The 25,768-nt window shown below is 36.7% G+C and overlaps 1 protein-coding gene across 3 annotated transcripts in view; it reads right to left on the reverse strand.

The window, feature by feature from the left end:
• The window catches only part of TULP4 (TUB like protein 4), a 258,815-nt gene that overhangs the window by 111,819 nt on the left and 121,228 nt on the right, over positions 1 to 25,768 (reverse strand). The gene's annotated exons all lie outside the window — the stretch shown is intronic.

A 25,768-nucleotide genomic window follows, 5' to 3' on the forward strand; every position in this document is an offset into this window, starting at 1 on the left:
CCAAGGTTCTTGTACCTTACTCTCTGACACATACTCTGCAATCCAGTGACACTAGCCTCCCAGCTGTTTCACGAACAAGACATTTCATCTCTAGGCTCCAAGTAAACTTTCAGTCTATCCCTCATGCCTACCTAAAATGCTCTTCATCCTAAACCCCAACTACTGACCTGCCTGTCTTCCTTTAAATCCTGACTAAAATCCCATCTTCTAGAGAAAGCCTTCCCTAACACTTGTTAATTCCAGTGTCTTCCCTCTGTTAATTATTTTCTATTTAATCTGTATATAGCCTGCTTGTATATATTTGTTTGAATATTGTCTCCCTGACTAGATAATAAGCTCCTTGAGAGTAAGCACTGTCTTTCGCCTCTCTTTGTATCCCTGGTGCTTAGCACAGTGCCTGGCACATACTATGCACTTCATAAATGTTTAATGAAAAAATTGTTTTTAAAAAATATAAATGTTTAATGATTAATTGATTGGTTGATATAGGTACTTCCTCCATTGATGCAGATCTCAACCTCTGGGAGATAGTCTTCAGGAGTTGCTGTGCCTGAAAAATTTATCAACCTGAGACCATCTTAGTAATAAGCATCTAGTTTGATCCACACACAGCTGATATATACCAACAGACCTATACTCATAGATTTTCCAGTTTGGTAGTAACTGCTAAGGCCTTGAGCTTTATTGGTACGGCTTTCGAGAACCCAGGAAATAACTCATCATGTCATAACAAGACATCAGAATAAGACTTCAATGAAAATATAAACATAAAGATGAAATAAACATTTTTATAATACAAGTCTAATATTCAAAAGAAGAGATTAAATCTTTATAGTAAATATACATGTGGTGAATAAATATGCTGAATATATGTGGTGAATAAAAAACCTGGACTTACAAATTGCAAATAAAATTTTCATGATATTATTTCTGATTCTATCTCTCCCATGTTGTTCCAAAGAATCAAATACAAACACTTCTATTCTTGGCCTTGGAAAACACTCTGTTACATTGTCTCATTTTATCTAAACCTGCTTACTTCTCAATATATTCCTATATTTGTACCTGCTAACCAAGATCTATTTATTAATTTTCTAAGCATAACTCCCCTCTCTTGCATTCCATATTTTACTCTGCTTATCCTTGACACCTAGAAAGGTATCCCTCTTACCCCTCTACATTCTTCCAAATATATCTTTGAAATATATCTCCTTTAAGAAACCTTCACAGATCAATAATGATAATTAATAATTAACATTTATAGAGCACATTGAGTTTTTCCTATCATTACTACAGCATCCTATTGAGTGGTTATTTGTATATTCTCTATTATCTCTAAAATATTATTCTAGTTTACCTACTTATAGTTCCATTTATAGGTTTCATTTTTCCTTGAGACTCCAAGGAGTCTCCTTGAAGAGACACCAAAGTAACCCAAAATATATTGGAACCATAAAACTTAATACAGTATCCATGTTCCCTGCAGACCCTCAATAACTGTTAGCTCATTTTCTTCCGAGATCTTCTGTCTCTATTTCACAGCAGAACATGGATGAAAAAATACCTTTCTAAAGAATCCAAAAAAAAGAATCCAAATTATTATACTAAGTTAGGAATAAAATTTTAGAGAAAAGCTACCACTAACACTCACCAGGCTTTTAAAAAATTAGATTGTATGATGTCTTTCCTTTCATCTTGTCATTTAATGTTTCTAATTGCCAGATACTTTCTCCTAAAGACCCCACTCTCTCCTAATCCTCAGTGTTTTGGGCAATGGTGGACACTTTTCTGGAATGCTGTTTAAAAAAACAAAGATGCATTTCAAATAGTATTTCATTCGTTCATTCAAAAGAATAATAGTATTAGTATTTCAATCCTTATTCTATTCTTGACTCAAGGAAATCTGTTATCCTTGAGGGATGCAAGTGGATACCTGGGAATCTGGTATCTTTACAATACCAACCTATCTTTCAAAGATGTCTGGTTTGTTGCCCACTATGTCTAACTTTGCAGATAGACTCATACAATGAACATTTCTTAGTCACAGGAGGGAGGGGATTGTCGCTAGCCCCTCGTTCCCAATCTTCAACCAATTGTGTTGTTCTCAGCCCCATGATGCTGCCAGCCCTGTAACCAACTGCATTATTTTCCTCTCATGTACCCAGTTCTGTTCTTTGCTCTATGATTATAATATGGAGGTGCACCTCCTCCTCTGGGTCACTGGCTTAACTGAAGTATCCATTTAACCAATTTTGTTAACAGGCTCACACCTTGCTAATAAACTTATAAAGCTCAGAATTCTGAACTTCAATTTACCTTTGTTAAATTCTACTGAGACAAAAATTTTAAAAAGGAGCAAGGGGAAAAGAAATGTGTTTTTTTTAGTAGGAGATATGCATCCTAAATTAAATAATTTAATTCTATGCACAAAAGGGCATTGTGATATAGTAGAATACACTAAACTTGTCAGGGAAATAAAGCTTCAAGTGGCTAGAGCTTGGGGACAAAATAACTAATGCTTTTTTATAAAAACTAAAAGAAAGGCCAAGAGGAGGGGATTCTTCAATTAAGATATATTAAGTATGAAACTGGAAATTCACTAACTATAATTTAAAACTCATTCAATTATATGTAAAATGAACTCCACTCTCAACATGGAATAAACCTAAAAGAATCAACTCAGGGAAAGAAACAACTAACAGCTATGGAAAGGTAAAACAAAGAAACAAAAAGCCTATCCAGATTAAGAGGTTAGTAGTGCATCCAAAGATCCTATTTAAGCCTTCTAAATTTTTTTACATGAATAGCTCATTCCCTTTTAGTTTTTTACTTAGTTTTTATTTTCTCAATGAACACAAGACCTTTTGGGGTTAGGTACATTATTATATAGTATTTCATTTTGTTCAAAAGATATTACAAGGTAGAAATGGAGGAGTTATTTTAGGCAGGCCTGCTAAATATAGAAAGGAGACAATTAAGTGATAAGAAACACTTTTTCAGCATATCCATTTCCTAACTCTATCCTACAGCAAAGAGTTAGAGGATTGTTTGACAAGTTTATACCTCTGGACTTTGCTTTTCATATTTCAGTTAAATTCTATCCAACTGCAGTTGAGTAAAGCTTGAATGTCTAGTGGAAAGGTTTTAAATTATGACAAATTTTCAGGTCTTCACCAAAAACTCACTTACCCTTACAAATTGTCCACTTCTATAAAAGGAAGAGTCATTTTCCCAATGATGCAGCTTCAAAACATCACAGTTACCTTGGAGTGCTCTTTTTCCTTCAAATCCTAAAATCTCGCCAAATGATGTATATCCTATCCTCTAAATTCCCACAATTACCAATCTAGTCAAGATCCTTCCATCATTGTATGTCTAGATTATTACAACGAATTTCCTTACCTGAATCCCCAACTAAATTTCCTGCCCTCTTACAGTCATTCTAAACACTCTCACAAAATAATCTCATCAAAAAATAACTTTCCTTAAGCGTATTTCCCCATATTAAAAAATTAAAAAATGTTTAATTGAGCTTGCTTTTTAAAAAAATTATTCTGTCTTCTTTAAGGCAAATTTTTTTTTGAATAATCTATACTTGCTGGCACCATTCACATGCACATTCATGAGAAGCGCTGGGTTCAGGTCTGGACTTTAAGACATGGTGGCTATTGTGTTCACTGGCAAGTTATGAAAGTTCTCAGTGCCGCTAGGAAACCCTCTAAAACTGTAAGTTGTATTGCAGAGTTAATGATGACCTAAACCGGTAAAGGAATCCAATGAAATCTCACTTTCAAAAAACTATAAACCTCTGTCCTTCTTGCAGGTATAACAAAATCATTATCTACCAGGGTTCCCCATAAGTTACGCTAATTTTTTTGTTTTTCACTAAAAGAAAAATGCTATTCCTAGGATTTATTGGCCAGGGTGTCTAAGGCCCAAGGAATATCTCTTGCTGCAGCTTCCTGGTAGCCTCTGGTGAGATTGAGAGTACCAATAATAATAATAATAGCCAACATTTATGGAGCACTTACTTTATGTGGTAGGCACCATGCTAAGGGATTTATAATTACTATCTCCTTTGATCTTCATAACAACCTGGCAGGTAGGTGCTATTATTATCCCCATTTTAAAGATGAGGAAATGGAGGCAAACAGAGGTTAAGTGCTTTGTCCAGGGTCACACAGCTAATAAGTATAGGAGGTCAGATTTGAAACTCAGGTCTTCCTGACTCTTGGCCAGACATTTTATCCATGGATCACCTAGTTACCTCATGATGGTGGCATCCTAATTGCCTAAGGGCATAAAAGGTCCACCCACACAAAGTTAATACCCATCAGAGTTGAATGAATAGCCTCCACACAGTACCCTGCTGACCAGAAGATGATGAAGCTAGGAATGGAGGAGGGAGTTCATATACTTTTTTTCACCCAAGCTAAGTGCTGGAATATATTTGTTGAATATCCTTTCTATGTTTCTATGGCCAATAAGCCTCCTTTTGTCAACTATTTCATCCTAACATCAAACCTGAACCAACAAGGTCTCAGTCTGAATTACCCCTATCCCTATGATTAGGTATAGTCAGTAATCGGAACAAAATGGCTTAGTGGCTCACAACATGGTTGAAATGAGGGAAGGGAGTTACACACATGTATGGTGGGTTAAATGAATGTCCAGGATATGGTACCTGTGTCACCATGAAGCATGGGCCCTCCTAGTAATGTTTGAAGATTCCTCTCAATGGAACAGAAGCCAAGCTAATACTGAAGCAAAGTCAGTAGCTTAGTGGGTGGCAGAAAAGGAAGACACGATAGATAAAAAAAAAAAAAGTGCCAGGCCCAGCATTCTCTGGATATTGTTAGATTTGTTGTTATTTAGTAGTTTCAGTCATTCCCTGCCTCTTTGAAACAACTAGCATAAAACTAAAAAGAAACTGAACCACCACATTCAGTATTACCTATGCCATGGGATTTTTCCAATAAAAGTTCTTAAAAAATGTATATGGTAGAAAGTCCTACAGAATTATCTTCCCATGATGGGCTGAGACATAATACAATTATTATGTACCAAAATTACCTTTTCCACATGACCTAAACAAGCTGGATTGGGTTTCCCCCCCCCCTACTTTACAGACAACAAAAATGGCCCTGTGATATTATTGGCCCGAGTGGCTAGGGCTCAAATATCCCAGTAGCCCCTGGTCATTTTGACAGAGGCTTTCATGTTACCTAAACACATAAAAAGGCCCTCCAACACAAAGTTAAGGCCTTTCAGTCTTGGTGTAGGTTTCAACATGTAGGGTGTCACTACTGCTCTACCGATAATTAGATTCTTTAAGGAGAAGAGGCGGAACCAAATTTATATAAGCTAAATGCTGAAGTATTCTGAAGTATATCTTTTCTATGCTATGGCAACACAGTATTCCTTTTCTTAACTGCTGAATTACATATAAATGCCTCATTTTGTTCTAACCCTAACAATGGGTAAAGTCCCAGTTCAAATCATGCTTACCCTTAATATTGTGTAAACAAAAATGAAGATTTCTTGTTCCTATAGTGATGACATTCTACTGTATATAATATATATGTCCAGATAATCAAACAGTAATCAGAACAAAGGAAAGTGAAGCATCAACAAATGGGAGAAATCAGAAGTGTCATGAAGGAAGTAGTACCTAAGCTGAGGCTTGAAGAGAACTAGGAATTCTAACAGATAGAGGTCAGGCAAAGCACAGGGGAATGGTTCAGGTTGTGCAAAGGCATGATGATAGGAGATGGAATTCTGTATATGAAATACAGTTGAAGTGAAGTAAAAAGGCATTATTAAGCACCTACTATGTGTCAGGAACTGTGCTAAGTCCTGAAAATGAAAAAAAAAAGGCAAAAACAACCCTCCAAAAAGTCTGAAATTACTATAATGGGGAGAGATAATACAATAACAACCATTTATAAAGAAGATCTATACAGATAAATGGAAAATATTTCCAGAGAAGTGAGAAATAATCCAAAGAGGGAAGACACTAGGAAAGGCATCTTGTAGATAGTGAGATTTAAGCTGAAACAACAGAAAGCCAGGAGACAGAGATGAGAAAGGAGAACATTGCTGGCATGGGAGATAGCTGGTAAAATGCAGAGTCCAGAGATAGCAAGCATGGTATGACAAACAACAAGGAAGCCGGTGGACTCTAGGGTACATGGAGGGATGAAAGGTGCAAAAAAACCTAGAAAGGTAGGAAGGGGTCCAGGTTACGCAGAAGCTGGCTTTAAGAGCCAAAGTGAGAATTTATATTTCATCCTGGAGGCAACAGGGAGCCAGTGAAGTTGATTTTTCTAAGGGGTGACACAGTCAGACCTGTGCTTTAGTGTAGGGGTTTTTTCCCCCCTTTTGGTGAGGCAATTGGGGTTAAGTGACTTGCCCAGGGTCACACAGCTAGTAAGTGTTATGTGTCTGAGACTGGATTTGAACTCTTGACTCCAAGGCCAGAGCTCTATCCACTGCACCAGTGGATAGCTGCCCCCAGACCTGTGTTTTAGGAAGATGAGTCTGATAATTGAGTGGACAGTGGACTGGAGTGGGGAGAGACCTAAGGCATGGAGACAACAAGAATATTCCTGCAACAGCCCAAGTGGGAAGTGAGGAGGGTTAGTGGTTTCAGTGTCAGAGGAAAGAAAAAGATATAGCCAAGAGATGTGAAGGTAGAATAGACAGAATTTAGCAATACAGTGAGTATCTGGAGGCCAGTGGGGAGAGGGTGAGAGAGTGAAAAGCTGAGGATGACATTTAGACTGTGAGCCGGGGGGACTAAGTGGTATCTTCATTAGTAATAAGGAAATTCAGATGAATGCATCTGAATTTCATATTCACCATGTTGAGTTTAAGGTACTTATGGACAATCAATTTCAGATGTTCAATAGGTGAGAATGTAAGTCAGGAAAGAGGTTAGGGATGCATAAAGAAAATTGAGATTTGCCTACACAGAGAAGATAACTGAATCCTAGGAGATGAGATCACCAACCAAAACAGGATTGAGTGAGTCAATTTAGATAAATGGTTGAGAGTATGCAGAGAATAAAGTACAGTAATCCTGAAAAGATACTGGCAATAACACAGCACAAACAAGCTGAAGCTGGCATTACCAAAGTTTCTAATTGTTCTTTTTTTCTTCTACAAAATTCGTGAATTCACAATGTTAATATTCTTTTGGTAACTCCACAAAGTTGGCAAAGGATTCATCAGTTTTATTAGTCTTTCAAAAAAAGTTTTAGTTTTTTTAATAATTTCTTAAATCTTGTTTTTAATTTTAAAATTTTCTTTTCTTAAGCTTATCTTGTGTTTGTTTATAGATTGAGACTGCAGGTCAAGAGAGGGGTTAGAGCTGGATAAATAAATGTGAAAATTATCCACATATTAAACTATTTAAATTCCTGGGAGCTGAAAAGGCCCAGAACAGAGCCCTGTGAGACATCCATTGCTAGCAGACCTGTTTGTTGTAGATGAAGATCCAGTAAAGGAGACAGGAGGAGCAGACAGATATGAGGAACAATCAAGAGAGAGTAATGTCCAGTGCCATACCAATCAAGCTACCAAAAATTTATCTTACAGAGTTAGAAAAAATAATAACAAGATTCATTTGGAAAAACAAAAGGTCCAGAATATCAAAGGAAGTAATGAAAAGAAATGCAGGGGAAGGTGGCCTAGCAATTCCAGATCTTAAATTGTCTTATAAAGCAGCAATCATCAAAACTGCTTGGTACTGGCTAAGAAATAGAGTGGTGGATCAGTGGAATAGGTTAAATATGCAAGACACAGTAGTCAATGACTATAGTAATCTATTATTTGATAAACCCAAAGACCCCAGCTTCTGGGATAAGAACCCACTCTTTGAAAAAAACTGCTGGGAAAACTGGAAAAGAGTATGGCAGAAACTAGGCATAGACCCAAATCTCACACCATATACCAAAATAAAGTCAAAATGGGTTCAGGACTTAGATATAAAGGCTGATACCATAAGTAAACTGGGAGAACAAGGAATAGTTTACCTATCAGATCCCATGGAGAACAGAAGAATTCATAACCAAACAGGAGACAGAGAACATTATGAAAAGCAAAATGGATAAGTCTGATTACATTGAATTGAAAAGTTTTTGCACAAACACAGCCAACGCAACTAAGATTAGAAGGAAGGTAGAAAATTGGGAAAGAATTTTTACAACCAGTCTTTCTGATAAAGGCCTCATTTCTAAAATATACAGAGAATTAAGACAAATTTATAAGAACATAAGCCATTTCCGAATTGATAAATGGTCAAAGGATATGAACAGACAGTTTTCAGATGAAGAAATTAAAGCCATCTATAGTCATATGAAAAAATGCTCTAAATCGTTATTGATTAGAGAAATGCAAATCAAAACAACTCTGAGGTACCACATCACACCTATCAGATTGGCCAACATGACAAAACAGGAAAACGAAAAATGTTGGAGAGGATGTGGGAAAATTGGAACAGTAATACATTGTTGGTGGAGTTGTGAAATGATCCAACCATTTTGGGGAACAATTTGGAACTATGCCCAAAGGGCTACAAAAATGTGCATACCCTTTGATCCAGCAACAGCACTTCTAGGGCTATATCCCAAAGAGATCAAACAAATGGGAAAAGAACCCACATGTACAAAAATATTCATCGCAGCTCTTTTTGTGGTGGCAAAGAAATGGAAATTGAGAGGATGCCCATCAATTGGGGAATGGCTGAGCAAGCTGTGGTATATGAATGTAATGGAATACTATTGTGCTATAAGAAATGATGAACAGGCTGACTTCAGAAAAACCTGGAAAGACTTAGATGGTCTGATGCTGAGTGAAGTGAGCAGAACCAAGAGGACTTTGTACACAATAACAGCCATGTTATGCAATGACTAAGATTGTCAAACTGAACCTTTCTCAGCATTATGCGGATCTAAGACATTTCCAGAGGCCTCAGGATGGATAATGCTGTTCACATCCAAAGAAAGAACTATGGAAGTCGAATAGCTATCACTTATTTTTACCTTCTGTTGAGTTTTGTTTCATCTTTCTGATGGTTCCTCGTATTGGTTTTAATTTTTACTTACAAATTCACTAATGTGAAAATATATTTAATGGGTATGTAAATATAAAGCCTATATCAGATTGTGCACCATCTTGGGGAGAGTGAGGGGGAGGAAAAGGGAGAAAAAATTTCAACTCAAAAGCATATGGAAAAAATAAAAAAATTTAAATTAAGAAAAAAAGAGAGAGAGTAATGTCATGAACACTTGAAAGAACAGAATATTGAGGAGAAGAGAATGACTGACAGAGTCAAAGGCTGCAGAGAGGTCAAGAAGGATGAGGATTGAGAAAAAGTCATTAGATCGTTCAAATTCTACTACAAACACTGTGAGACCTTGGGCAAGTCACTTAAATTTCTTTCAGCCTCAATCTTCTCATCCGTAAAACAGAGAGGATAGTAACACCTACATCACAGGTTTGTTGTGAGGAGCAAATGAGACGGCACACATGAAGCCCTATACAAGAATGCTAGTTATTATTATTATATTATTATATTATATTATATTATATTATTATATTATTATATTATATTATATTATATATATTATATTATTATATAAAGAGAAAAGGATTTTATTATTGATATGGGAGTTATCACTGACTTGAATCAGTTGTCATGTATAGCCAGATAATAAACTCATCAAAGCTAAGATTAGAATTAATAAAAAAGATAAGAAATAATAACAATAAGATGTAGCGTTCAGCTGAAACAACTTAACCTAGAACCATATAAACAAAAAAATGGAAATTAAAACTGAGAAATGGACATAAGGAACTGCTACACAGCAAAGTAAACAGAAAAATATATATACTGGGACAATATAAACAAAAAGGCAGCTAACCTCTGATTCAATAAAATGACCAACCTCAGTCCTGAAAAAAAGATGATCCTTCTTGCAATAGAGATAGGAGACTCTGGGTACAAAATGTAGCATATGCCATATAGAACATGGTTACTATGCCAGATGGTCTTGCTTAATCATTTGACTTGTTTCAAAAGGAGGGTTCAGGGGCAGGTAGGTGGCACAATGGATAGAACACAGGCCCTGAAGTCAGGAATACCTGACTTCAAATACGGCCTCAGACCAAACACTTAATACTTATTAGCTGTGTGACCCTGGGCAAGTCACTTAATCCCAACTGCCTAAAAAAAACTACAAATAAAAAAACAAAAACAAAAACAAAACAAAAAGAGGGTTCAATGAAAGAAGCAATATATAGAAACAACTGTGGTATAAAAACTCCAAAAAGACACTAACAAAATTTCAAAATAATTTTTAAAAATTCTTCCTACTTCTTCCTTTAACCCCATCCCACCCCAATCTACTCTCAAGAGTGACATTCATTTGAGATATACCTATCCAAGAAATGTTAATTTACTTCTTTCTCTCTATAGACTATTCTAGACTCTTATATTGCCATTCACTGGCTTTATGCTTATGTATTCTTTCTTTTTTCCTCCTTATCCCTCATACATGGAGGGGATTCTAGAAAATGAAAGTTTTATTCCATCATCTATTTATCCCATCTGTCAGTACAACTGCAAATCTCACCCACTCATCTTTCCCTATGAACTTCTATTTGCTTCATTTTAATTTTTAAGAAATTATTTTCTTCAGTGAGCTTTTTGACCTTCTTTTCCATTTGGCCAATTACACTTTTTAAGGCATTCTTCTCACTGGCTTTGGGAACCTCTTTTGCCATTTGGGTTAGTCTATTTTTAAGATGTTATTTTGTCAGTATCTTTTGGGGTCTCCTTTAGTAAGCTATTGTCTCATTTTTCATTATTTTCTTGCATACTCTCAGTTCGCTTCCCAGTTTTTCCTCTACTTCTCTTACTTGCTTCTCAAAATCTTTTTTGAGCTCTTCCATGGCCTAGGACCAAGTCATATTTTTCTTGGAGGCTTTGGATGTAGCAGCTTTTTTTTCCCCCAATAAAACAGTAACTATCCATGCTCCACATCTTGCAAATTGCAATTTTCATTGTGGTTTCACTAGTTAAAGATGGAGTTATATTACTAAGTTTATTTTTCTTTATTTTTAAAAATTTTTTTATTAATTTATTTTTAGTTTTCAACATTCACTTCCAAAAGATTTTGAGTTCCAAATTTTCTCCCCATCTTCTCCCTTCTCCCACCCCAAGATGGTGTACATTCTGAATATCCCTTCCCCTAGTCTGTCTTCTCTTCTATCTCTCTCCCCCCTTTCTCTTATCCCCTTCCCCTTCAATTTTCCTGTAGGGCAGGATAGATTTCTATACTCTATTTCCTGTATATCTTATTTCCCAGTTGCATGTGAAAACAATTTTTTTAAATTTTTGTTTTTAACACTTTGGGTTCCAAATTTTCTCCCTTCCTCCCTCTCCACGTGGCACCCTCATTGAGAAGGCAAGCAACTCAATACAGGTTATACATGTGTAGTCATGCAAAACACTTCGATAGTAGTCATGTTGTAAAAAACTAAGTATATTTCCCTTAATCCTATCCTGCCCCCCATTTATTCTATTCTCTCTTTTGGCCCTGTCCCTCCTCAGAAGTATTTGCTTCTGATTATACTCTCCCCCAATCTGCCCTCCCCTCTATCATCTTTCTGGCTCTCTTGTCCCCTTCCCTCCCTATTTTCCTGTAGGGTAAGACAGATTTCCATACCCAATCAAGTGTGTATGTCATGCTCTCTCCTTAAGCCAAATCTGATGAGAATAAGATTCACTCATTCCCTCTCACCTTCCCCCATCTCTCCTCCACTGTAAAAGCCTTTTCTTGTCTGTTTTATGTGAGATAATTTATCCCATTCTACCTCTCCCTTTCTCCTTCTCCCAGTATAATCCTCTCTCACCTCTTAATTTTATTCTCCAGATATCACCCCTTCATCTTCAACTCACCCTGTGCCCTCTATTTATCTATCTATCTATATGTGTGTGTGTGTGTGTGTGTGTATATATATATACACACACACACACAATTTTTTCCCCTCCAACTACTCTAATACTGACAAAGGACTCATGAGTTACAAATATCATCTTTCCATGCAGAATGTAAACAGTTCAACCTTAGTAAGTCTCTTATGATTTCTCTTTCCTGTTTACCTCTTCATGTTTCTCTTGAGTCTTATATCTGAAAGTCAAATTTTCTATTCAGCTCTAGTCTTTTCATCAAGAATGCTTGAAAGGTGGATAGAGCTCCGGCCTTGGAGTCAGCAGTACCTGAGTTCAAATCTGGCCTCAGGCACTTGACACTTACTAGTTGTGAGACCCTGGGCAAGTCACTTAACCCCAATTGCCTCACCAAATAAAAGCAAACAAATAAAAAATTAAAAAAAGAAAGCTTGGAAGTCCTCTATTTCACTGACTGTCATTTTTCCCTTGAAGGATTATGCTCAGTTTGCTGGGTAGGTGATTCTTGGTTGTAATCCTATCTCCTTTGCCCCTCCGGAACATTACATTCCATGCCCTCCAGTCCCTTAATGTTTTCCACACTACTTGAATTGTTTCTTTCTGGCTGTTCGCAATATTTTCTCCTTGACCTGGGAACTCTGGCATTTGGCCATAATATTCCTAGGAGTTTTCCTTTGGGGAGCTCTTTCAGGAGGTGATTGGTGGATTCTTTCAATTTCCATTTTATCCTCTGGTTCTAAAATATCAGGGCAGTTTTCCTTGATAATTTCTTGAAAAGATGATGTCTAGGCTCTTTTTTTGATCATGGCTTTCAGATAGTCCAATAATTTTTAAATTCTCTCCTGGATCTATTTTCCAGGTCAGTTGTTTTTCCAATGAGATGTTTCACATTCTCTTCTACTTTTTCATTCTTTTGAATTTGTTTTACAGTGTCTTGATTTCTCATAAAGTCATTAGCTTCCAATTGCTCCATTCTAATTTTTAAGGAAGTATTTTCTTCAGTAAGCTTTTGGACTTCCTTTTCCATGTAGCCAGTTTTGCTTTTTAAGGAATTCTTCTCCTCATTGGCTTTCTGGACCTCTTTTGCCATTAAGGTGTTATTTTCTTCAGTATTTTTCTAGGTCTCCTTTAGCAAGCTGTTGACTTGTTTTTCATGATTTTCTTGCATCACTTTCAGTTTTCCTCTACTTCTCTTACTTGCTTCTCAAAATCCTTTTTGAGCTCTTCATGGCCTGGGACCAATTCATATTTTTCTTGGAGGCTTTGGATGTAGGAACTTTGACTTTGTTGTCTTCTTCTGTTTGTATGTTTTGATCTTCTTTGTCCCCAAAGTAAGATTCTACAGCCCTGACTCTTTTTGCGCTGCTTGTTCATGATCCTAGCCAATTACTTGAGTTATAAACTCTTTGTTAAGGTAGGGGTCTACTTCTAGTGTAGAGAATGTACTGTCCCAAGCTTTGGGGGTTTTGAGCAGCTGTTTTCAGAGACACTTCTAGGAACCTGCAAATTTTTAGTTCTTCCAATGTGCAATGATCAAAGGTGAGATGTTTACTCCTTTTCTGGCCTGTGCTCTGGTTTATGAGTGACCACAAGCACTCTTTTCTGTCTTGGAACAGGGAAGAGGATTTCCTCTTTATCACCACCACAAGCTCCACCTAGCCAGCACTCCTCCTCACCCCAGAACCACCACCAGAACTGTGACCCAGATCCAAGCATGGGCAAAGCAAGAGAATCTTGCACCAGCAAAGAGATCCCTGCAATGCCCCTCTGATCAGCCACTCAATGACCCCTCAATCTGTGGGCCGGAAGCTCCAGAGGCAGCCACTGCCCCGTGGCCACGCTCGGGACCACTACCGCGTTTCTCTCTCACCACTGTAGACACACACTTTTCCTAATGACTGACTTTCTAAGTTGTGTTCAACCTTCATGAGTTGAGAAGTCTGGAAACCACCACAACTACCCGTGATTCAGTCCTCTGAGGCCTGTTCCAGGTTTACTGAGGCCTGCGTGCCCACGCCAAACTGCATTCCTCTCCCAGCCTGGTGCAATATATCTTTCCAATCAACCACTCAGGTTGTCTTTGCCTGGAAATTTGTTTCACTCTGTCTTTTTGTGGGTTCTGCTGCTTTAGAATTTGTTTAGAGCCATTTTTTACTGGTATTTGGAGGGGTTTGGGGGAGAGCCCAAGGAAGTCACTGCTTTTACTCTGCCATCTTGGCTCCACCCCCTACCAATATTTTTCTTAGTTAAAGCTGGGGATTCTATCAAATGGTTTAACCTGGGATTTTATCAAGTTGTACTTTGCCTTCATTATCTAATAATTCTGGGTAATATTATTATATTATTTCTCAAAGTATGAGTACTCATCCTTATTATTTCATTGTGTTTTTCTGGGATACCTATGATTCTTGGATTAATTTCACTTATTCTATACTCAAAGTGAGCCACCTTGGTTTGTACCAAATTCATGTGTTCTTCTAATATTGATATCAGTAATAATAACTGGCTAATAATAGCCAGATACTGTGCTAAGCACAAATATCATCTCATTTAATCTTCCCAACAACCCTATGAAGAAGGTGCTAATATTGTCCCCATTTTACAGATGAGCTAACTGAGGCAAACAGAGGTTAAGTGACTTGCTCAAAGTCACACAGCTAATAAGTGTCTGCGGCCACATTTGAACTCAGGTGTTCCTGATCTGGTCCAGCACTCTATCCGTTGACTCACATAGATGCCATATTGTCCAATTCACTTCAATTCAATAAGCATTTATTCAAATCCCGCTGCAAAACACTGTGCTATGCACGAGGAATACAAAGACAAAAATGCAACAGTGCTCACCCTCAAAGGACTTACATTCTATTAATTTTGTCATGGTAAATTTTCTTGGACTTCTACATCAGACTTCTAAATCTGTCATTTTCTTTTCAAAATCTCTTGTTTTGAAGAACTTCTCCATCAAAAGTTCTAAACCGCCTATCCTCATTTGTCATTTTTACTTCTTTCTTAAGAGTTCCCAATTCTGCCAGTTTCAATCCTTCATTTTTTTTTCCTTTTAATTCTTTTATGTGATATAGAGTGTGGCATAATAGACAAGAAGGCAGTCTTAGAATCAGTAAGAGCTAAATTCAAATTCTGAATTTGATACATTCTGGTCATGTAACCAATTCATTTAACCTTTCAATTCCCCAAGCAGATCTCAAGGATTCTAAGTGATCAGTTGCAATTTACATCTGTGAAGAAGCTTTCACACCAAAAATTTTCTGTACCAATGAAATCACACATCCTATGTGTATGTATGTGTATATGTATGTGTATAAATATGTATGTGTATAAATAAATACACACACTCACACACACACTCTTCCAAACCTGTCTGAAATTTCTTGCTATTGTAACAATAATTTTTCTGATGACTGTAACAATACAATGCCTTGCTGTCCTTTTTACCATTTGGTACGCCATCTATTTTTACTCCATTTTTATAGATAAGGAAACTGTAGCTTAGAAAGATTAAGTGACTTCCTTAGTCACTTAACTTAGCCATACAATTACTAAGAATTGGACCTAGGACTCAAACTTAGATTTTCTGACTTCTAATCCTATCCATTGAGTCATGCTGAATCTTACAAGATATGTTACCTATAATTCCTCATTTAAACTGCATAATCCAGAGTCACTCCCTTAGCACTTTTGGGCAACATTTGAGATGCATCTGGACCTATATATGAAGCATCTCACATATCAAGAAACAATCCTCTACATCAGTAGTTTTGTGTGTGTGTGTGTGTGTGTGTGTGTGTGTGTGTGTGTGTGTGTGTGTGTTAGATGGACTCTTTTGGCAGTTGAGTGAAGCCTATGGAATCTCCTTCCCCCAAAAATATTTTTAAATAAATGAAGTAGAATACATGGAATTACAAAGAACAACAATTATACTGAAACAAACTTAACAATTTTTTTTCAGTCCACACACCCTAGGATTCAGGCGTGGGGAACCTATGGCCTCAAGGCTACATGTGGCCTTCTAGGTCTTTAAAGTGTGGCCCTCTGGCTGAATTCAAATTTCATTGAAGCATGGATTCACAGAAGTCTGGATTGAGCCAAAGAGCCACACTTAAGGATCTAGAGGCCTTGAGGCCATAAGTTACCCACCCCTGTGCCTAGGTTAAGAATCCCTGCTCTTAAGTTATTCCCACTGACCCAGACATCCCATTACTGGGCATAGTCCCAAGGAGACAGGCCAAAATTAAAAGTTAAGATATCCATCTCATATCTGAATTACATCTATTGTGGATAATCCATTTCAGAAATCAGTACATATCAAATTAGAATCTATAATTTTCAGGAAATTTTACTAAGTTTTGAAAGAAGCTTTAGCATGTATTTTATTTGGGGTTCTATACTTCTTCCTAAGAACTGCCAATAATATTTAGCCAAGTTCTCTTCTTTCAGAGAAAACCTTTTTGTCCCTCATTATCATTTGAGTCCCATCCTCCTTAACACCTGTCCTTCATTTTCACCTTGTCCACTGACTAAATTCACCAAAGTCTCTAATTCTAATAAAATTTGGATTTTTCTAATTACACAGAACATAGGCATTTTTCTGTGTGTTGAAGGCAGAAAAGCACTGCCAGTTTCAGCGCGACTCCAACATTTTATACTTCAAATAACTCATTAGTGAGTACTCCCTCTAGAAACCCTTCTGTGCCTTAGTATATAGTCTTGATGAACTGTTCCAACCAACATAATTCAACACCCACCAACTCGTTAATAGAACTTTTAGAATTTAAACTGATACATTAACACAATATTAGTGTGTCCACACTTGGTTGCAAAGCTAACAAAGTGTCAGAATTATTTTATTTCATGTTGCTTTTATGTTTTTTCTTAGGATCATGGGGGATGAATATCCTCATTTCAGAACAAATACTTCCAAATAAATTTCTGAATTTGCACTTACCCAAAATGTCTGCCTACATGTTTTAATGTTTATTTATAAAAAGATTTTTTTAAATGAAGAAAGGGATTACTTGTAACTATTTTTTTAATTAAGCAAAGGGTCAGTTAGATCTGGTTTGGGTGGGGGAGTAAATGTTATAGAAATGAATGCATTTTATTGTCGTCTTTTTTTTTTTGGAACTCCTAAAAGAACCTGAATCTCAAATATTTAACAGATAGTACTATTTTGGTTTTTTTTTTAATGTTAGCTGCAATTTTGGCAACTCTGTATTAAACATTATGCTTAAAACATCCCTAGTAGTCATTTATTTAAAAGCTCTTAAAGCAATAAAAAACAACTTCTGCTTACTCTCTCTTCTCTACCTTTTCTCCCATCTCCCCTATAACCTTTGGCCCACATAAGGTAGACTGAAAACAAAGCACATCTCAAAAGTTCCTAATGGCAGTCCTAAAAAAACTATTTGCTTTCCAATAGCATCAATGTTATGACCTATCATGCTGGCACAGAATCTGGTGTGCTGAGAGAGAAAAAAGAAGCTTTTATTGTGGTACCCACAGCCTCCATGAAATAGTAAGGCTCACTATTGTCTTCCCTATAGCCTAGGAAATGGTTCTTTTTTTAGCCACTAGCATGACCAAGCCTAAAAAAAAAGATGACTTAGAAAACCCAAATCTTGTAGTACTGGAATATATAACCACAAAGCATGGGAATTAGGAACTTTAAAAGTATATAACTGACTTCTTGAGGAGCCCCTACAACTTTTTTTAAAGTGTTTTTTGGAACAATGGTTCACAAGCAATTGCTGTTTGCCATTCTTGTTCATCCTTCGTTTTCAAAGAGGACTTGTGTGTGGAAATCGGATTTAAGTGAGGCAGAACTGCACAAAGTGGTCAGCCTTTTTTTTTTCTGAGGTGTGGCCACTGCACATGGTATAGTTTCTTAGAGACAGAAATGAGGAAACTACCTCATAGCTAAACTACATTAATAAACGTCTCTGGCGATGGATTCCTTATGACAGCACTACTCTTTACTATTTTTACCATAAAATTTCCTTCTAAATATGCCATATATCTCAAATGTCACTAATTGTCACTAAAGTCACATTTAAGTACTTCCTAATCCAATGTTTTCTAAACAATTTTATGCCTTTACATCTATATGTTTATTTGATATTTAGCAGAACCACTAAATTATGCACTATGGTTCCTAAAAATTAATAAATACTTCCTGCCCTATGGGAATGGTCAATTGAGTCCAGTTATTTCCTAATTTTGTGAGTCTCCATTAATCCATGGCTTTCAGCTAACCATTCTGCATCCCTTTTCCAAAATTAAAAAAAAAATACTATAGTTTATCATGTAAGAAAAGAGATTAATTTTTTCATGAAACTTCATTTGGTATTCACATTTTAGTATTGTAAAGTTATGAAATATTTGTAAGAATGCAGCCAAATAAATTGGTTGAGCCCCTTAATTCTGTTTCTTACCAACTAACAGTTTTGTTCTAGTAGAGTTTTGAAAGAAATACCTGTGTATCATGTTCAGACTTCAATTTGTTTCTTGCTTTTTGATTTGATTTAGAATAGCACCAAGAATCCTGATTCACAGACATAAGTTGTTATAAGTGGAATTAAAGCCTTGTGGGCATTTTGAGTAAAAAAACTGGATATTTCCCAAGGATACAGCAAAAATTCTGTAGCTTCAATGAGTATAAATCAATTTAAGGTTTCTGGTTATTATAGAGATGAATTAGCACATTTTCCACTGTGTTATCAGTGATTTTTTTTATTACCTCAATATGAAAAGGCTTTCACACCCAACTCAGTCATTTGATTTTGGTCAGAAGGAATTACTGCTTCAACTCTCTCAATTTTTTTGCAAGCATTTTATTAAAAATTCCCTTCATTTTCCCACTCCATCTATTCTTCCTCACCATTATCTCTTCAATCCACATATTCTTCCACTAAAACATGTGCTTTTAGAATATTTTATTTTATTTTATTTTATTGTTTTGTTTTTTGGCTAGGCAATGGGGTTAAGTGACTTGCCCAGGGTCACACAGCTAGTAAGTGTTATATGTCTGAGGCCAAATTTGAACTCAGGTCCTTCTGAATTCAGGGCCGGTGCTCTATCCACTGCGCCACCTAGCTGCCCCTAATAGCTTTTTTTTTTTTTTGGCGAAGCAATTGAGGTTAAGTGACTTGCCCAGGGTCACACAGCTAGTAAGTGTCAAGTGTCCTTGAACTGGATTTGAACTCAGGTCCTCCTGACTCCAAGGCCAGAGTTCTATCCACTGTGCCACCTAGCTGCCCTAGAATATTTTAAAAAGTTGATACAATTATTTACCATGTATTTATTATTTCCCTTACTTGCGTGACAAATTTCTCAGCTCCTCCCCAGAGGCCGGGGTATTGTACCTCATGTTGTGAACATATAATCAAAGGAAATCAACTCCTAGTCTCTACCCCTGCCTTTTCCTCAAACCAGAAACCAAAGCAAAAGCTCACATCTAACCTTAGACTGTAGTTTTCTGGAGCAAAATGTTCCATTTCTAGGCCAAGCTTCCCCAAAGAGAAAAGATCAGTATGACACAGATAACTTCCTACTCCTCCCCTTTTCTATTCTCTAAACGGTAGCAAATATCAGAAATCAGATTGATTGGTCCAAATCTCTCCAGTTAATACATTAGAGGGCATACAGCTGTCACTGAAGAATCATAGCAGTCTTTTGCGATCCAAGACAGTGGAGTAGAAGAAGCAGTACAGCCAAGCTCTCCCAACATTTCCCCACAAATAACTTTAAAATAAAGCCTCAAATCAAACTGTAGAGTGGAAGTGCCAAGAACAGGCCCAGGAACAGAGCCCAACTTTAACATAAAATTCAAAGTCAAGAAACAAGCTAGAAAAGCAAGGAAACAACAAAAAAAGAAGCTGAACAACAATCATGGTAGTCACATTTCTTCCATGATGTCCTTCCTTCCACAAGCATTTACAAAGTTCCTACTATGCCAGGTACTGTACTAAGCATTATGGCTAGAAAAACCAACACTACCCCTCAAAAAAACCTAACAGTTCCTGCCCTCAAGAAACATATTCTACTGAAAGAAAATAATATGTAGATCCTTCCCTCTCTGGCAAAATTCAACAGAGTTAAGTGTGTACTTCTACAAAGCAATGATAAAAATAAGAAGGAAATTATGTAAAAAGTCTTATTTAAAATAACTATAAAATTCATAAAATAACATTTGACATATTAAGGCACATTTAAGGTGGAAGGGAGGAGAGGAGAAGAAAGGAGAGAAAGAAACAAAAGGGGAAGAAGTTAGGAGAGGAGATGAGGAAGGAAGCGTTGGGGATAGGGAGGGCAAGGAAGACAAAATCAAAACTAAACACAAACCTTACCAAAATGCACAATTACTATATCAATGTAAACGAAAGGAACACTAGAAGGAAGCCAAACCTGTAGTACTTCTCAAACATTTAAGTGTGAGGATTCCTTAATTACTGGAACACCAAAGAGCTTTTGTGACATGGAAAAGCAATGTTTTAAAATATTTACTAATTTGTTTTTTTAAAAAACATTAATAAACCATTATATGTTAATGCAATGTTTTTAAGAAAAATAACTATTTTCAAAAAAATAGTGAGATGTGGCATTGTTTTTCATATTTTTACAGAGTTACATCTTCCTATCTATTTCATCATTCAGTCTGCTGTGATATATCACTGTAGTTGAAGTATATTAATAAAATGCAACTAAACACAAACATATAGTTGGAAAAAGTAGGAGTATTTTAACAGGAGAATAACATCTTAATGTTATCATAAAAAAATAGTTTTATACCTTGCAGACCCTTTTGAAGGGCCCTGTGGACTAAACTTTGAGAAATGATGCTTTAAGTAATTAAAAGTCCCAGAGAAGAGATGGCAGGAGGCAGTAGCACTCCAACAGAAAGTTGTATCCACTGTCAGATGTGGTCACAGTTATTCAGGGATTTCTGCTTGATTATTTATATTTTAATGGAGATTTCAATTCAGAGGGGAGTCTCTTCTGAAATACTTACGTGATAACAAAAAGCAACAATAAAACTTATTTTGAAAACCAGAAACTAAAGTAGACAAATAATTGGGGAGATATTCATTGCTCACAGTTAGGCTATACCCAGACAATTAAATGATGGTATTACCTAAACTAATTTACAAATTTAGCATCATACCAAAATACCAAAAAGTTACTTTATACAACTAGACAAAATAATCCTAAAAACCCATTTGTAAAAACAGAATGATGTTGCAGAGCTTTTGTAGAATCTCAAGGGAAATAACTGGGAAGGGGCGGGGAGAAGAAAAGCAAGTAGGAATGGGGAATTGCACATCCAGACCTTAAACTGTATTATAAAGTATTAACCATGGGCAAATGTGTGGGTTAAGACTTAATGAAGCTCAGGTCCTCCACACAACAAAATTACAGCTTTAAATAGGCACCAAAAAGAATATTTTTTAGTTTTTACTATTAATCCAAATAGAGCCTTTGGGAAAAAATGTTTTGGCCACAAAAATTACAAGAATACCTTGAATAAAGGAAATGAGAAATACAAAATACAATATTAAAGGAAATGATAGCTAGGGAGAAAAGAATGGTCAGGAGAAAAGCTTCAATCAGACCCTTACCCAAATATTGAACTCCCTGAATCTTAGAATGGGCCACATAGAAAGCAACAGCTACATGAGAAAATAAGAAATAGTAACGTAAAATCAAAAGATTCAAAACCACTTGTCATCAGAATCATTTGTTAATGGATAAAAAAAAATAGAATAGCAAATCTGTGAAAGAGACTAGACAAAAAAGTCTGAGAAAACTAATCTTAACAGTCCATTGATAAACCCAAAAAAACAAATTAATTGGGGAAGGATGCCCTATTTGAAAAGAAAGCTAGGAAAACAGGAAAGTGCTTTAGTAGTAATTAGGTTTAGACCCCTTATACCTAAGCCACAATAAGTCCAAAGTGGATATGCAAAATGTGACTACCTAATATAAATGTGACAAACTAATAATTAATGAAAATAGAAAAAGTTAACTTTAATTACTAGGGCTAGAGGAAGACTTCTTAACCAAACAAGAGACAAGTACTCTTAAAAGAAAAACATATAATTTCAACTACATAAAACTAAAACATTTTAATGCCAACAAAATCAGTGTATACGAGAAAGCATTAAGTAGGGAAAACACTGACACCAAATATATATGTCTAATATCTATGATAAGTATTGAATTAATATAAATAAAAACAATTCTGCCTAATAAACTTCGGTGGTTCTGAAATTTTCTTTGATCCTCATGACTTCTCAAACCTTTCCAAAATAAAAATTATGCAAGAATGATAAAGCATATTCAGGTCTAGGATACCCAAGGACACACAACACAGGTTTACAACAGAACTCACTCCCACACTCTGATCCTCTCCTTCCTCTTTACAATGCTTTGAAGACTATGGCTCCAGACTATGGAAATTTATCCTGACTCCAACAGAGAGCCAGACAGCTACAGCCCCTCAGCAACAAAAGCCTGCTGGGAGCCACAACCCTTTAGTACCAACACTGAAATGCTATGAACTGCCAGTACTGGGACAGACAGCTCTGTCATCAGCAGAGCTGAAATGGGCCCAACAAACCTGTAACACCAGCAGAGCAAGTGCTAGGGAAGATAATTCTGTAGCACCAGCACTACAAAGTTCCTAACTGTGGGTGTTAGGCCAAACAAGTAAGGAACAGAGTGAGACAAGACACCATGATGGAGGGCACACTATGGGGATACAGGGGGAGGGGTGTCCTGTGCAACATTCCACTACACCAGAGGAAAAGAGCATGGCATCCAGTCATAACCAGTTCTGACTTCCCAAAAGTCAGTTGGAGCAGTAATCTAAGCTACAAAACCATGAATTGTCCAGTATGGGAGGAGGCTCAGAAGCTTTGAGATCTAACCACTAAGGAAACCACAATCAGGGTAGAAAGAGTCAGAAAGTAAGCAATTTGGAAAATAAGGAGGCCAGTGGGGGCAAGGGGAGTGATGCACTGGAAGGACTGAAATTGCCAAGATTTCGGGAAGAAGCCCTTAAACATAAACAGATAAATCAACAGAACAATATCAACAGTAGGAAATATGGCCTCCAAATCTAGTCAACAAGTCCAGGTATCTATGAATAAAAACTGCAGAAAAAAAATAATGAAACATTTGATGAGACAGAGGAACCTGGGAAATCTGAGAAGAACATGGGACCATAACACACTGTTCCTGAGTGATTTAAAAAAAAAAAACGAGAGGTATGAGATCAGAATCTACGGCCTGCACAGCAAAAATTATGAGAATAGAAAAAACTGGAATCTGGAATAGCCAATCTCACCAAAGAAGTAAAAGGGAGAATAAAAAAATCAGAACTACAAATAAACTGAAGTAAAGGGCAGTCCAGAAGAAAAGAAGCAAAAAATAATTAACATTGAAAGAAAATATGTAAGGAATATCAAGGAAAACACACTGATCTCAAAGACAGAGAGCACAGAGACAACCTAAGCATCATAGGTCTCTCAGAAGCAGGACAAAAAAAATCTTAACAAAATAATAAAGAAAATAATAGAAGAGAACTGCACAAAACTTCTGAAATTAGAAAATGAAATCCCAATTTTAAGACAAATTTGAAACTTTTTTTTTAGTGAGGCAATTGGGGTTAAGTGACTTGCCCAGAGTCACATAGCTAGGCCACATTTGAACTCAGGTCCTCCTGACTCCAGGGCTAGTGGTCTATCCACTGTGCCACCTAGCTGCCCCCTTGAAACATTTTTAGAAAGAAAACCAGAACTGAAGAGATTGTTTCTCAAAACCCCCAACAACAGAAATGCAGGAAGAGTGAATAAATACACCAAGCAACGACAGCAACAATAACAAAGTGACAGGAGTTAAGACCAGTAAGAGACTTCTTTCTTATATAAAGTGAAGAGGAAGATGAGGGCATTATGGACAGAACGTGGCAACACCCGATCTACAAGTGAATCAATATTTCCTTTTGTTTTTTGGGGTGGGACTACGTTACAACATGGGAGGGCATATACAACAGGGGGAAGGGGACCAAGAAGATAAAGAGGAGTGTGTGATGTGCTAGAATCAAATCAAGGGCTAGCAATGGGGGGATAAGGTGACTTCTGTGGTCTCAGAAAGAGAAAAGCATACCAGGGAGTAAGTTAGGAGGGAGGGAGGACTGAAAAAATGCAGGAGTTAGGGGGGCTTTGCTGATATGAACAGGTTTCACTTGTGAAGACAAATGGGACCTTGCCCCAGGTACGGCCTAGGAGATTTAGTGCTTGAACAGTCTACTCATCCCACCTCAGAAGGTGGAAGGAGTTGGAATTCCTGATGGCAACTGGCACTTAAGAGAACAGGAGAGTAAGGACCTAGGGAGAAGATTTTGAGGCAAATGGGGGAGAGGAAGTAAGCAGAGGAAGAAGACCAATGGTGGGTTGCATAATTTGAGACATGGTTGAGGAGGCATCCTACCATGGGGCAGTATCCTATTTATCATCTGCAATAATTGGCAGTATTCTGGGAGTGAGGCACAATGAAAAAGTTTGCCTCCACAGGGCAAACTCTACAAGGCAGTGGCAGAAAGTGCCTAGAGGAAAGAGTCTAGAATTAATACCTTGGAAGCTTTGATTGCATGAAGAATACTGAGAAAAGATAGAAACCAGATAATTACTAAGGTCATGAATCAGAGAATGAGGTTCTAGAGTAGTCAGAAAAAGATGGATAATGAAGAGAATGACAGAGATCCTTTGTGGAAAGGGGTAGGAAAAAAAAGAAAAAACCTAATGAACAGGACTAGTTTAAGGGGAGGAGAGGAAAATCTACTTGATTATCTGAAAGGAAAAAGTGCGGAGGGAACAAAATAATTGTAAAATCAGGAGAAAAAAGGAATAAATAAAACCACAAAAGAGAAAGGGGTAACAAATAAGAGGAGAATACCAGGGACAAGAGGAAGAGGGCAATAGGCACAGAGCCACCTTTTAAAAAAAAAGATTAAAGTACCCAAAGGAATATAATATTGTGTTTACAGTAGAAGGGGGAGGAGACCATAACTTGGGGGAAAACCCCCAATATTAGAGACAAATGAAGAAAAATATAAACCTAACTCCTATAACTTTAAATGTGAATTGATTCAACAATCCAATAAAATGAAAAAGTAACAGATTGGATAAGAAAACAAAACCCCATAATTGTTTAGAAGAAACACATTTTAAAAATAAAGACATACACAAAATAAAACTGAGGGGATACAAAAAAAATTTACTATGCATCAAGCTAATCCAAAAAAGCAAGAGTTGCCTTCATGGAGGCCAGAAAAAGCAAAATCAAATATTCAAAAAATAAAATGGGATAAACAAGGAAACTATATTATGCTGAAAGGAACCATAGACAACAATCAATATCAGTAATCAACTTATATGATCCAAATGACTGAGCATCCAAATTCATAAAGGAAACATCACCTGAGCTAAAAGAAGACACAGATAGCAATACAATAATGACAGGAGACTTCAATATCCCTCTTTTGGTTTTGTATAAATCTAACAGACAGAAAAGCAAAAGGGCAAGTATGGAACTGAACAAACTGCCAGAGAAACTAGAGTTAAAAGATTTATAGTGTCTTCTAAATGAGACAGAAAAAGAATGTACAGAGTTTTCAGCACCCCATGGAACTTTTACAAAAACTGATCATATAGTAGGGTACCGACATATTGCAAACAAATTTTAAAAGGAGAAATGGCTAATACATCCTCTATA

Source organism: Phascolarctos cinereus, unplaced genomic scaffold (genome assembly GCF_003287225.1).
Source record: "Phascolarctos cinereus isolate Bilbo 61053 unplaced genomic scaffold, phaCin_HiC Scaffold_5;HRSCAF=322, whole genome shotgun sequence".
Lineage (NCBI taxonomy): Eukaryota > Metazoa > Chordata > Mammalia > Diprotodontia > Phascolarctidae > Phascolarctos > Phascolarctos cinereus.